Source organism: Elephas maximus, chromosome 1, assembly GCF_024166365.1.
Source record: "Elephas maximus indicus isolate mEleMax1 chromosome 1, mEleMax1 primary haplotype, whole genome shotgun sequence".
Taxonomy (NCBI): Eukaryota; Metazoa; Chordata; class Mammalia; order Proboscidea; family Elephantidae; genus Elephas; species Elephas maximus.
This window is the reverse complement of record NC_064819.1, coordinates 101,520,791-101,535,579: the sequence shown is the minus strand read 5'-3', so window position 1 is coordinate 101,535,579 and position 14,789 is coordinate 101,520,791. Positions and strand designations below refer to the sequence as shown.

The 14,789-nt window shown below is 43.8% G+C and overlaps 1 long non-coding RNA gene across 1 annotated transcript in view; it reads left to right on the top strand.

Moving 5' to 3' along the window:
- LOC126079861 (uncharacterized) overlaps positions 1-14,789 on the top strand; it is a 92,664-nt gene that overhangs the window by 37,909 nt on the left and 39,966 nt on the right. The window contains exon 2 of the long non-coding RNA XR_007518256.1: positions 12,955-13,205. This is a non-coding gene — a long non-coding RNA (uncharacterized LOC126079861). The remainder of the gene's footprint in view (positions 1-12,954; positions 13,206-14,789) is intronic.

Sequence of the window (14,789 nt, the reverse complement as noted above, 5' to 3'; positions counted from 1 at the left end):
AAAGAAGAGGTGAAAGAATGAAATATAAGAGCACTGAGGTGCACCTGGGAACCAGAACAGAAAAGAGAACCAGAGTTAGGACTGGAAACAGAGGTCAAAGATTAGAAGTTTCACCAACTCTCTGTGTTTGGTCAGCATATTAGTATTACATTGTAATTTTTAATTAATTAATGTTTTTTTTTTAATCCAAATAATACATGCACATAGTTTAAAAAAAAAAAGTCAAATACTACTAAAAGGCTTATAAGGGAACAGCCATTTCTGCCCTGGCCTTTCCCACCCTCTAGTCCTGTTCCTCAGTTGCAGCCACTTTTAAGTTTTAGCTGTTTTCATCTTTTCTAGTATTTACTTTTATATTTCTAAGCAAAATATGCTTATTTTTCTATTTTTCAGTTTTAGGTATTAACTATTGTTATGGATTGAATTGTGTCTCCCAAAAATGTGTGTCAACTTGGCCAGGCCATGATTGTGTGATTGTCCACCATTTTGTCACCTGATATGATTTTCCTGCATTGTAAATCCTACCTCTATTATGTTAATGAGGCAAGATTAAAGGCAGTTATGTGAATAAAGCAGGACTCAATCTACAAGATTAGGTTGTATCTTAAATCAATCTCTTTTGAGATACAAAAAAAAAGAATGGAGCAGAGAGACAGGGGGACCTCATAACACCAAGAAAGTAGTGCCAGGAACAGAGTGCATCCTTTGGACCCAGGATTCCTGTGCAGAGAAGCTCCTAGACCAGGGGAAGATGGATGATAAGGACCTTCTTTCAGAGCCAACAGAGAGAGAAAGCCTTCCCCTGGAGCTGACACCCTGAATTTTGGACTTCTAGCCTTCCAGACTGTGAGAGAATAAATTTCTCTTTGTCAAAGCCATCCACTTGTGGTATTTATGTCCTAACAGCACTAGATTACTAAGACAACTATTGACTTTGTACTATGGAAGATGAAAAAAAGTTTACTAAGCCCCACTCTCCCTAGCCCTCCCCCAATATAGTTTTATTACTTTCTAATAAGTTTTTTTAATATTCAATGTTTATCTTATTTTTTTATGCAAATATTATTTATGGTTAAGCCAAATAGTGGACTCTGATTACATTTTCTTTATTGTACTATTCCCCTTCAATAATTACAGAGTTAGAAAGAGCCACATAAACCAGAGACTCCATCAGCCTGAGACCACAAGAACTAGATGGTGCCAGCCTACCACCAATGACCACCCTGACAGGGAATACCAACAGAGGGTCCCTGATGGAGCAGGAGAAGAGTGGGGTGCAGAACTCAAATTCATGTAAAAAGACCAGACTTAATGGTCTGACTGCAACTGTGGGACTCCAGAAGACACTGTTACCCCCAAGCTAAAATCATTCCTGAAGCCAACTGTTCAGACAAAGGTTAGACTGGACTAAACCAAAACCAAAAACCCACTGCCGTCGAGTCAATTTCGACTCATAGCAACCCTATAGGGCAGAGTAGAACTGCCCCACAGAGTTTCCAAGGAGCGCCTGGCCGATTCGAACTGCTGACCTTTTGGTTAGCAGCCATAGCACTTAACCACTACGTTACCAGGGTTTCCTAGACTGGACTATAAGACATAAAATGATACTTGTGAAGAGTGCGCGTCTTAGCTCAAGTAGATACATGAGACTAAACGGGCAGCTCCTGCCTGGAGGTGAGATGAGAAGGCAGAGGGGATCAGGACCAGGTTGAATGGACAGGGGGAATACAGGGTGGAAATGAGTGTGTGTGCTGTCACATTATAGTGAGAGTAACTAGGGTCATCTAACAATGTGTGTATTAACTTTTGTATGAGAAACTAACTTGAACTCTATACTTTCACTTAAAGCACGATAAAAAAATAATTTAAAAAATTTATAGAGCTAATTATTGCCTCTGTCTATTTTTTTATTTGCTAGGTTTTCCCTGTATCTATCACTAATTCAACTCCAAAAAAATTCTTTGATATTTTCAATCAGGCAATATCAGGCTAGATATCAGGTAATCTAGCCATTTCATTTTTTTCTTTGGTAACATCTTTCTTGGAGCCCTCTGTCCGCCACTGTAATCGGCATGCGGGTCTCTCTAGGATTGTTGCCCAGCTCTCATCCTGGATCTTCACTTTACCCTTAACCTACAAATGCCCTCTGCCTTTCTCCTGTGTTGCATCTCTTCTTTCCTGGATCATAAGTTTTTTTCTTTCTTGATTGAATTCCTCCTTTTAGTAAAGCACATCTTCCAAGAGTTGCCTGAGAAACAGTCTATCAGAGGTATATATTTTGGGACCTTGCCTATCTGAAAATGTCTTTATTCTACTTGCCCTTTGATTGATAGTTTTCCTGGGTATAAATTCTAGGCAGAAAACCATGTCTTTCAGAACTAATCTACAGCAATAATTGTCTACATGAACCACAACTTCCCCTACCCTGAAACCAGAAGAGCTAGATGGTGCCCGGCTACCACTACCGTATGTTCTGATCAGGACCACAATAGATAGATCCTGACAGAAAGGGAGAAAAATGTGGGACAGAACTTCAAATTCTCAAAAACTCTAGACTTACTGGACTCATTGAGACAGGAAGAATTCCTGAGACTATTGCTTTGATATAATCTTTAAGTCTTGAGCCGAATCAACTCAAGTTACCTTTTAGCTAAAAAGCAGGTTGTTCATAATGTAATGACTATCACTGTCTTAGTTATCTAGTGCTGCTATAACAGAAATAGCACAAGTGGATGCCTTCAAAAAACAGAAGTTTATTCTCTCATGGTCTAGTAGGCTAGAAGTCCGAATTCAGGGCATCAGCTGCAGGAGAAGTCTTTCTCTCTCTGCCGGCCCTAGAGGAAGGTCTTTGTCAACAACCTTCCTCTGGACTAGAGACTTCTCAGCACAGGGACCCCAGGTCCAAAGGATGCGCTCTTCTGGTACAATTTTCTTGATGGTATGAGGTCCCCTTGTCTCTCTGCTCACTTCTCTCTTTTATATCTCAAAAGATATTGGCTTAAGACACAATCTAATTTTGTAGATTGAGTCCTGCCTCATTAACATAACTGCCACTAATCCCATCTCATTAACATCACAGAGATAGCATTTACAGCAGATAGACAACTCACATCAGATGACAAAACGGTAGACAATCACACAATACTGGGAATCATAAACTAGCCAAACTGCTACGCATATTTTTGGGGGACACAATATTTTTGGGGGACACAATTCAATCCATGACAATCACCCTTGAGTACTGCAGTTTTTAAAAAAATCATCTATATGAGAACAAATGGTCAGCAAGTACTCTAAAGCGTAGATGAGAATGTTGGGGGGCTTGGGGGCTAATGGGAACAGAAGAACTAGAATGGGAACAATAAGAATGTTGATACAATATGAAGAATGTAAACAATGTCACTGAACAATATGTATAGAAATTGTTGAATGGAAACCTGATTTGCCATGTACACTTCTATTGAAAATACAATAAAATGTTATTTAAAAAAAAAGAAAAAGAAAACCTGTCCTTACAGATGAAAAATCTGATTAATTCTGATGCCCCCTTCTTTGCACGTGGCCTATTTTTTCTTTCTGAAAGCTTTCAGGATTTCTTTTTTATCACTAGTGTTTTGAAATTTCACAATGATGTGGCTTTGTAGGGGTCTTTTTGTATTCATTTTTCTGGGCCATCTCAAGCATGTCTTTTAGTGCTGGGAAATTTTCTTGTATTGCTTATTTTTTCCTTTCCATATTCTCTACTTTTCCTTTTCTGAAACTCCTATTAATCATATGTTGGACCTTCTGGATTGATCCTTGGATTTTCTTATTTTTCTCCTCCATTTTCTCCTTCTTTGTCTTTCTGTTTTACTTTATGGGAGATTTCCACAACCTTATTTTTAAACTCTTAGATTGAATTTAAACAATTATCCTTTAAAATTATTTTCAGCTTTGGGAGTATTTGTTTCTGAATACTTACTTTTTATAGCATTTTACTTTTATTTCATGAATACAACATATCTTATCTCTCTGGAAATATTTTTTTACATTTCTCTTTACTTTGAAAAATTTCATCCACTTCCTGTATGGTTTCTGTTTCCTCTGATTTCCTTTTTTCCTGTTTGTTTGGTTTGGTCTATGTCTTTTAGATTGAAGACTTTATGGGCACGTATGGTGATCTCTGCTGTCAATATTTAAAAGTGGATTACCAGGAATTAATTGACAACTCCATGGGAAAGCGGCCAACTGGTGGGTCTCATGGAAGTTTGGTCAAGTGGGGACCTAGCTGCTTCGTTGGGAGATGCCCAGTGTCAGTACCTATGTAGACTTTTCTTTTGAGTCAATCAGTTTCTCTAGGGAGAGATTCTCTAATCTACTACCTGAGAGTATAAACCTGACTGCCAGCATGTTAAGAATTAAGTAGATGAAGAAACCTGGGATCCCACTATTCAGAGTACAGACTTTATCTTTTATTATTTACTTATATTTTTTAGACTTTATATCTTTTATATTAAAGTTCCTGTGTTAGATGAATGGTGGCCCTCCCAAAAATATCTCCATGTCACCATTCCTGGAACTTGTAAATGTGATCTTATTTAGAAAAGGGGTCTTTGCAGATATAATTATGTTAAGGATCTCAGGATGAGATCATCCTAGATTATTCAGGTGGGCCTTAAATCCAATGGCAAGTGTCTTTATAAGAGACACACGGAGGAGAGGAGAAAGCCATGTGAAGACAGAGGCAGAGATTGGAGTGATACAGCCGCAAGCCAAGGAACACCTGGAAGAATCAAGGAACTGAACGTCCCCTAGAGCCTCTGAAGGGAGCATGGCCCTGCCAACACCTTGATTTCAACTTCTGGCCTCCAGAACTGTGAGAGAATAAAGTGTTGTTGTTTTAAGCCATCTGGTTTTGGTAATTTGTTACAGCAGCCCTAGAAATCTAATACAGTACCTTGCTTCCAGCTGGCTTGACATCCCTGAAACCAGAGGGCTTTTGGTTCAACTTCTCTTTGGAATAAACCACCAGTTTTCTGCTGGGGTGAGGGCTAGGTAATTGACTGGCTAAAGCCTGAAAGGAGATCTGAGGGTCTAATTGCTCCTACTAGAGACTTAACCAATCTTCCAGCTGTCAGCCTCACCCCTCACTCCCACCTTAGGAGGTAACCGATCTCTTCAGTGCTCCAGCCTTGCTGAGGTTCTATGGTATGAATGGTCTGGATTCTTGTTGGCAATCCTTCCCCCATTTATAAGTTTAAGAGCCTAATTTTTTATAGTAAAAATCCATTACCTACTACCCATCCATCTGCCTTCCAGCTTTCAAAAAAAAATTTTTTTATTGTGCTTTAGATGAAGGTTTACAGAGCAAATTAGCTTCTCATTAAACAATACACACATTGTTTTGTGACATTGGTTGCCGACCCTGCAACTTGTCAGCTCTCTCCCCTTCTCAACCTCGGGTTCTCCATTTCCATTCGTCAAGATTTCCTGTCCTCTCCTACCTTCTCATCCTTGCCCCTGGGCTGATGTGCCCATTTAGTCTCATATACATGGTTGAGCTACCTGTATTGTTGTTGGTTTTATGGGCCTGTCTAATCTTTGGCTGAAGGATGACCCTCAGGAGAGGCTTTAGTACTGGGTTAAAAGGGTGTCCAGGGGCCATACTCTTGGGGTTTCTCCAGTCTCTGTCAGACCAGTAAGTCTTGTCTTTTCTTGTGAGTTTGAGTTTCATTGTGATTCCTGTCAGAGCAGTCGGTGGTGGTAGCCAGGTACCATCTAGTTGTGCTGGACTCAGTCTGGTGGAGGTTGTGGCCAGCTTTCAAAATTTTGATAATATCTCTCATCTGTTGTCAATTCCTCTTCCATCCTCTTCCTTTTTCTGTGTTTACGCCTTTAAAAACTATCGTTTAGTGGTGTTTCAAGAAGGAGTGGAGATGAATGAGTGTATTCAATTGCTTTGTTTAATCAGAAAATTCATATTCTTAATTTTAATTATTTGAGTTTAATTGGTGTAAACGTAAGTCATGCACTGTCCAGTTTGCCACAGGCCTCACCACCCCCTGCAGTGTTACACTTGATCAAATTTGCGCATTTATGTTTCCCACCTGGCTTCCTCCCATAGGCTGCTATATTTGTGGTCCTTGCTCCAGGTTCCCCACAGAGACCAGAACTCCAGAGAGCCATGGTGAAGTGGGTATTGGGCAAAACAACATCTGTTTAATCCTCCCCACTTAAAAATCCTGGAACTGGACTGGAGAGCTAGAGAAAATCAGTGAGAGAACCGGGGCAGGAGAAGAGGGAATTAACAGTGGCTCACCTTGGCTTGGTTGAATTTCTGATTCCTTGGCTCCTATTTTTTCCTGTCTCAGTTTTTCCATTTGGATAATGGGCACAATCATCTGTGCCCAGTGGAGTGAGGTTGGCGTGGTAAGAGAAGGCATAAGAAGTCGCAATAGAAGGAAAACCGGGGGCTTTGCTATTTTCACTTTAATCTGTAATGTTGGAAATTATCTTGATTGACACTGAATTGTATTGCTCAGGTACATCTGCTCCTTCCCACTGGAACTAACGGATCGAGCCCTGTCTTGATCATCTAGTGCTGCTATAACAGAAATACCACAAGTGCATGGCTTTAACAAAGAGAAATTTATTTTTTCATTGCCTAGTAGGTTAGAAGTCCACATTCAGGGTGTCAGCTCCAGTGGAAGGCTTTCTCTCTCTGTTGGCTCTGGGGGAAGGTCCTTGTCATCAATCTTCCCTTGGTCTAGTAGCTTCTCAGTGCGGGAACTTCAGGTCCAAAGGACGTGATCTGCTCCTGGCACTGTTTTCTTGGTAGTATGAGGTCTCCCCCTCTGCTAGTTTCTCTCTTCTATATTTCAAAAGGGATTGAGTTAAGACACTATCTAATCTTATAGATCTCAATATAGCTGCCACTAATCCATCTCATTACATGATAGTGATAGGATTTACAACACATAGGGAAATCACATCAAATGACAAAATGGTAGGCAATCATACAATATTTGGAATCATGTCCTAGCCAAGCTGACAGATATTTGCGAGGGGACACAATTCAATCCATGACAAGCCCCATTGGCCAGGAATACTGTTTATTGGAGCAGAGACCTCTCCATATTAGGAGACAAGGATTTGGGAGTCCTGATTTTAGAATTGGTGCTCCCTGGCTGGGAGACCTGAACACCACATTCTGGGTTCCTCAGCAGTTCACACAAGTGTATGCCTCCAGTATCGGGGATTGCAAGGATCTTTCAGCTATGGAAGAGACAAAATGCTGTAAGAGGGATTCTGGGAGGAGCTAGAGATGCAGAGAGGACTGAGGCCAAGGTCTTAGCTCATTTCGCCTTGGGCAGGCTTTGAGGGGATGCTGAGCTGTGCTGTGTGTGGGGAAGAGGACAGGGAGGTGGAACTGGTATAGTTCTCTACTGAGGGCCAATTAAACATTTGTCTAAAGATCCAACCCCTCCTCCCCCTCGTCTCCTTTCACTTCTCCCTCAAGCCCCAGGGGCCACAGCCCACCCCTCACACAGTATAGGAGTTCTGGTCAGTGGGGGTTGTTGGTTGGATTGGGTTGAATAGCTGCATCTCAACATCCTCTGCCCTCCTGGGAGGCTGGGACCAAGCAGAACAGGGTCCAGTAATTCAGGAATGTGAAGGTCTGAATTCCAAAAGGTCAGCCAGAAGCCGCCCCACCTCCTCACTGTCTACCAGTGCTAGTGCCTTATGGTGCTGTCCTGGGAAAGGAGACCTGAGGGCCGAGGGCAACAGCAGAATCTGACAGCCCCAAAGCCCTGCCACCTCTTCACTTCACCTTTCCCTCCCCCTCTCTGCTGCCCTTCCTTCAGCTATCCCCCAAGAAGTAGTAGACACAATCAGCATCTTTTTTTTTTTTAATAAGGCACTTTAGGGCTTTTATGGAGGACACAAAAATTAAATCTTGTAGAAACAGCCAGAGTGTGATCCCCTGTGAGAGGAAAGCCCCTCACTGCCACTGCTGCCCCAGCCCAGGCTGCCACCAGCCCTGGGCCCCGCCTTCTTTCCTCCTTTCCCCTCAGATTAAAGTGCATTTTATGGGCTAGATGGAAAATTAATCAGTCTTTGCATCAAGCAGGTTATAGGACAGAGACAGAGTGGGGTAGGAAGAGAGAAAGAAGCAGGTGAGGGAGCAGAGGCATTAAGGGGAGGGGTGGAAATGGGGATGGGGACACTGCCAGGCAGTCCACATATTACTTTTAATATTTTATTGTGTTTTAGGTGAAAGTTTACACAGCAAATTAGATTTCCATTCCACAGTTTATACAGTGACATCACTAAGGGGTACAGGAAGTATGGACTGCATTAGGAGATACCGTTGGGGGGGGACACCAAAACGTCCATAAAATTTTTGTGCAATGTTCCTGCAGAAATTTATTATTTTTAATAAAAATATGTCCATAGCTATAACAAAAACATTTTTCGTAAGCTCATGTCCATAGCTATAACAAAAACATTTTTCGTAAGCTCAGCTTAAATGTATTGATATACTTACGAGCCTAAAACCCTGTGCTAATTTACTTTTTGAACCTTCTAACGCACTCAGATCAGAGCTGTCCTTACTATCCAATTACACCAATGCTTCAAGTCATGTGGTTTCACGTGGTTTTGAAGGCACGCACTACAAACATGTGTTGTTGTTTTCATTGCTGCTGATGTTTTTACAGTCACCGATCCTGTAAATTTTCTGGTGTTTTAGCTATAATATTGTGGTAATTAGTATTTGCTTTTTTTATCAATAACTTTTTTGAGTACGAAGCAGTGATTAAAGAAAAAGGAGAAAAATAAAAAAAGGCTTACCTTCAGTTACTAATAATGTTGTAATTCAATGTAGAAAGGTTTTACAAAACAGTTTTGTTGTTGGTAGTCCTGTAATCTAAGAAATGTTACATTTAAGCAATTTACAACTAGATTTATCATGTATTATTCTATGATTAAAATTAATAAACATTACTAAGGATTCCATATGGTCTGGTACAGAAGGAGGTCTATGAGGGGGGTGACACCGACCCTAGTGATGCCACTGAATTCATACAAATTGTTCCATGACATTGATTGCAATCCCTCCAATATGGCAGCACTCTCACCTTTTCCACCCTACCTGCCATGTTTCCATCCATCCAGTTTCCCTGCCCCTCCTCGCCATCTCATTTTTGCTTTGGGGCAAATGTTGCCCTTTTGGTCTCATTTAGTTGATTGTTCTAGGAAGCACATTCCTCATAGATGTTGTTGTTTATTTTATAGGCCAATCTATTATTTGCGTGAAAGGTGACCTCCAGGAGTGGCTTCAGTTCCAGGTTAAAAGGGTATATTAGGGTGATAGGGGTTCTTCTAGTCTCTATCAGTCTAGTAAGTCTGATCTTTTTTATGATTTTGAGTTTTGTTCTACATTTTTCTCCCTTTCTAACCAGACCTTTTATTGTGTCCCTGGTCAGAATAGTTGGTGGTGGTAGCCAGGCATCACCTAGTTCTTCTGGTCTCAGGCTAAAAGAAGCTGTGGTTTGCATGGACCATTAAACCTGTAGGCTAATTTCTTCCTTGAGTCTTTGGTTTTCTTCACTCTCCTTTGCTCCAGACAGGAAGAGACCAATAGTTGTATCTTAGGTTGCCTCTTGCAATCTTTTTTTTTTTTCAAAGTTATTTACCTCATTTTAATATTCATTCCATATTTTGTATACAGGTTCACACTGAGATGCATGTTTTGTTAATGCATTCTTTTTTTTTTAAAATAACTTTTATTGTGCTTTAAGTGAAAGTTTACAAATTAAGTCAGCCTCTCACATATAAACTTATATACACCTTACTACATACTCCCATTTACTCTCCCCCTAATGAGTCAGCCCGCTCCCTCCTTCCAGTCTCTCCTTTTGTGACCGTTTTGCCAGTTTCTAACCCTCTCTACCCTCCCATCTCCTCTCCAGACAGGAGATGCCAATACAGTCTCAAGTGTCCACCTGATACAAGTAGCTCATTCTTCACTAGCATCTCTCTCCAACCCATTGTCCAGTCCCTTCCATGTCTGATGAGTTGTCTTCGGGAATGGTTCCTGTCCTGGGCCAACAGAATGTTTGGGGACCATGACCACTGGAATTCTTCTAGTCTCAATCAGACCATTAAGTCTGGTCTTTTTATGAGAATTTGGGGTCTGCATCCCACTGTTCTCCTACTCCTTTAGGGGTTCTCTGTTGTGCTCCCTGTCAGAGCAGTCATCAGTTGTGGCCAGGCACCATCTAGTTCTTCTGGCCTCAGGATGATGTAAGTCTCTAGTTCATGTGGCCTTTTCTGTCTCTTGGGCTCATAGTTATCGTGTGACCTTGGTGTTCTTCATTCTCCTTTGATCCAGTTGGGTTGAGAACAATTGATGCATCTTAGATGGCTGCTTGTTAGCATTTAAGACCCCAGACACCACACTTCAAAGTGGGATGCAGAATGTTTTCTTAATAGAATTTATTTTGTCAATTGACTTAGAAGTCCCCTTAAGCCATAGTTCCCAAACCCCCGCCCTTGCTCCGCTCAACTTCGAAGCATTCAGTTTATCCTGGAAACTTCTTTGGCAACCTTTTAAGATCCTAGATGCTACTCACCAAACTAGGATGTTGAACGTTATCTTTATGTACTAAGTTATGCTAATGGACCTAGTTGTCCCATGAAGACTACGGTCCTGAGCCTTCAAATCCACATATTATTTTATTTAACCCTTTTACCAGGCACAGGAGGAATTCCATAATCCATTGCCATCGAGTGGATTCCAACTCATAGCAACCTTAAAGGACAGAGTAGAACTTTCCCATAAGGTTTCCAGGGAGCAGCTGGTCCATTCATACTGCCGACCTTTTGTTTAGCAACCCAGTTCTTAACAACCGCGCCCCCAGGGCTCCACAGGAGGAATTACTATTGCTATTTTACAGGTAGGGAAAACTGGAACTCAGAGAAGTTAAGGGACAAGGCCAAGGTTAAACTGCTAATGTCAGCTGGGATTTGAATTGGAAAGCCTGGTAGTGTAGTGGTTAAGAGCTACGGTTGCTAACCAAAAGGTCGGCAGTTTGAATCCACCAGGCGCTTCTTGAAGCTCTATGGGGCAGTTCTACTCTGTCCTGTAGGGTTGCTATGAGTCCGAATCTACTTGAAAGCAATGGGTTTGCCTGGTTTACAGAGGAGAGGGGTGGAGAAAAGGAAGAGAGAGAGAGAAACACACATTGCTCCCCTTCCCTTCCCTTCATGCCCTTCCTCTGAGTGTCCCCAGAACATTTCTCTGCAGCCCATTCAGGCCAAGAAATCTGTCTAACTGCACTTCCCCAGAGCAGTAACTCCAGAAGATCCCTCAGAGAAGGTGTGCTGGGGCGCAGGGTACACGGTGGGGGGGTGGGGTGGGGGGAAGACCATTAGCCGGTCTATCCAATCTACAAAATTAGCTCAGGGGAGCAGGGTCACCCACAGGAGTGCCAGCCCTTCCTCCCCAGGGGGGAAGAGCTGGGATTTGGACCAAGGGGGAGGGCTGGGGCCTGAAAAGGCCTTGAGCCTGGCAGAATCCACAGTGAGGGAGTGGGGGGGGCGGGCCAGGGGGTGAGGAGATGGGGAAGGGTAGGGAGAGCGAGAGAAGGCTGCCAGAGAGGAGCTGGGCTCGCTTTGCCTTCTTCATACTTGTTTGGGTACTGATCTGCCACTCATTCATTCATTCAGCAAATGTTTATTCAGCACCTGCCGTGCAGCTGGTGGGGGGCTAAGTGCTGCAGTTACCAAGCGATAAGAAGAAGGATAATGCCATATCTCATCTTTCTAAGAAGTGCATTTCCCCTACAATTTTAACATTTCTGAAATCAGGATGCATCTTACAAACAGGGCATTTCACAGTGATTTCTCAGCAATGCTTTATTCTTCCTAGAGGCACAAAAAGTCACAGCCTGTCCAAATTCTAACAGCTTAGACTGGATGAAATTTGGTAATAGCTGCACTTACAGTGCTGTATACTATGTGCCGGGCACTGTTCTAACTGCTTTACATGTATTAGCACATTATGTTCTCATAGCCTCCCCTGAGGTGGATTACCATTCCCATTTTAGAGATGGGGAGACTGAGACACAGAGAGGTGAGTTTGCATCTCTGCCCGTGGGCTGCCTTGCAAACATCAATGCCAGGCTTGTGACTGTAACCACAGTAGAGCTGTGTACAGGGCAAAAAAGTGGATGCCGGAGGCTGGAGGGGCCCACCCTGGGAACCTCCAGCTCAGAGCCAGCTATGGGAGACCCCAGGCCCTCTCGCCCTCTCCTCCGGCTGAAGAGACCTCTTTCCCCACCCCACCCCTGCACTCCTCTCCTTGGTGTGTGGTGTACCGTGATTAATCATGGGAACAGCTGTCACTCCTATTACTCAGCCCGACAGCTGTCAGCTCAGTCCAGGCCACAGGGAAGGGGAGGATGGGATGAAGAACTGGGGAGCATGAAGAAAATTGGAGAGATGGAAGTGGAGCACCTCGAAGTCAGGCAGTCAACAGCACGCTGTTCCAGCTCCTCCCTGGAGGAGACACACGGACATTTCTCAGGATTTGCATCTCTCTCTCTCCTGGTCTGTCTCAGGTGGGAGAGCACCTGCTGATGAGACAGTTTTACAGTGGGGAGGAGAAAAGGGGAGAGAGGTACTCACACACACACACATAAGGCAAAGGAGGCCAAAAGCCAACTTGGGAGGCAGGGGTTCTGGGGTTTCACCCCTCTCCCCACCAAACCTGTGACCCTGGGCAAATCTCTGTGCCTCTCTAGGCCTGTTTCTCAGTCTGGACAATGGGATTAATTCTCTACAAATAGACCCTGCATGGCGGATGCCTAAGAAATTCCACCTTCAGACCTCAGCAAGCCCCTGTGTTCTCTGTGTACCCGTTCTCCCCCATCTGCTGCCTTGTGCTCATTCAGTCCTGCCTCTTCCCAGCCCGACTCTGCCAAGCATTGGGAAATGAAGACCTCACCTGCCAAGAGGAGCTGGGAGGGGCGCTGCAGGCCCTGCCAGCAGTCTGGAGCTGTCAGGCTGACTTTCTTCTCCTTGCCGGCACTGGCAGTAATTAATTAATCAATCCATCCGAGGAGGCCCATGGCAGCCGTCGTCGGCATCTCCTGGACACAGCAGTGGCAGAGACAGAAGTGACTCCAGCTGATTAGACCCAAGAGATCCTGCCAACCATGGTATGTGGACCTGGGGTCTTACAGTCTGAGAAGGGGCTAGGGAGGATTAGAAAAGGAGGGTTCATCTTCTCAAGCCTGGGAGTAGCTCCTACTCATTCATTCACTCAGTAAGCACTATTGAGTACCTGCTGTGTGTTGTAGGTCAGGTTCTCTGGAAGCAGAGCCTGAGGCAGGGATTCAGGCACACACTATTCATTGAGGCAGGGCTTGCTCTTTGGGAACCCCCCATAGAGGATGCAGGGAAGCAGGCAGGGGAGAGGAAGGAGCAGAGCAAGGATGGGGTCTCAGCTGAAGTCTGGCCCTGTCCTGATCTGCAGGAGGCTCTGGAGCACACTGCAAACTTGTCTGCCCTTTTGAGGGGGGCCAGCCCTTTTTACCCTCCTTATCAGTCAGTCATTGGCTGTGGGCTGTAGGGGCAGGAAACCTCAAGGGCAAGGTGCTTGCCATTAGCTGAGGGCGATACTCCAGCAAAGGGGCAACTGGGAGCCATTAGCAGCTGATACCCACACAGCTGAGGGGCAGGTCCACCTGCCGGGTAAAAGGGATCTGGAGGCTCTACTACACCTGCAGGTTCTACTATCCCAGTGGTTCTCAAAGTGTGGCCTCTGGACCAGCAATATCAGCATCATCTGGGAAATTAAAGTTTCTGAATCAAAAACTCTGAGGTTTGGGCCAACAGCTGTTTTAACAAACCCTCTGGGTAATTCTGATGTCTGTTCATGTTTGAGAACATCATACTACAGGAAAAAAGGGTGAGAAATACAACATGGTCCCAGTGTTCATGGGACTTAGAGTCAAGTGTGGTCACACCGGTGGGTACATGTGGTTTGTTCATAGGTCATGGACCCAGGTCTGTGGCTGGTAGCGCCCCCTTTCCTCATCTCCCCACCGTGGCACCATAATAAGGGGAGGGCATTCATAGTCAATTGACTTGCACTGAGTCCCCCCTGGGCTCTCTCTCATAGGCTATTTAATTTAATCCCTCCATATAGCTTCCATTTTACAGGTGAGGGAGCTGTGGCTCAGAGTAACTTGCCTAAAGTGACACTATTAGTAAGGGGAAGAGAACTCAGGTCTTTTGATTTCAAGCTCAGGGAATATTCTGCTGTAAACAACTTTGGTAGAATCAGAATAGTGACTGTCTTGGGGTGGGGGGTAGTGAGTGGATAGGGACAAATGGGAGCCTCCTGGGGCACTGGAAGGTTCTACATGTTGATCTGGGTGGTGGTTACATATGTGTATACATACATGTATACACATATGATGAAAGTCAGTGAGCTTTACACTTAAGATGTATGCATTTTATTGTATGTAAATTGTACCTCAGTTAAACAATGCAAAAACAAAAGCCCTAAAAAATCTAGTTTGAGGATACTGCGTGGAGTCATAAGACACTAGAGGGCGAATGGTTGCCCTTGCATTGTACTGACCAGGGATTGGCCTCCTGAATGATCCGGCTAGAATTTTAGAATCTTGAGGTCAGAGACGGCAAGTCTTCCCATCTGATGCTTGAACCCTTTCCTACAGTATCCCTGCTAGCTGGTTTCCAGCCTGTGCTAAATCCCTGGGTGATGCAAATAGTTA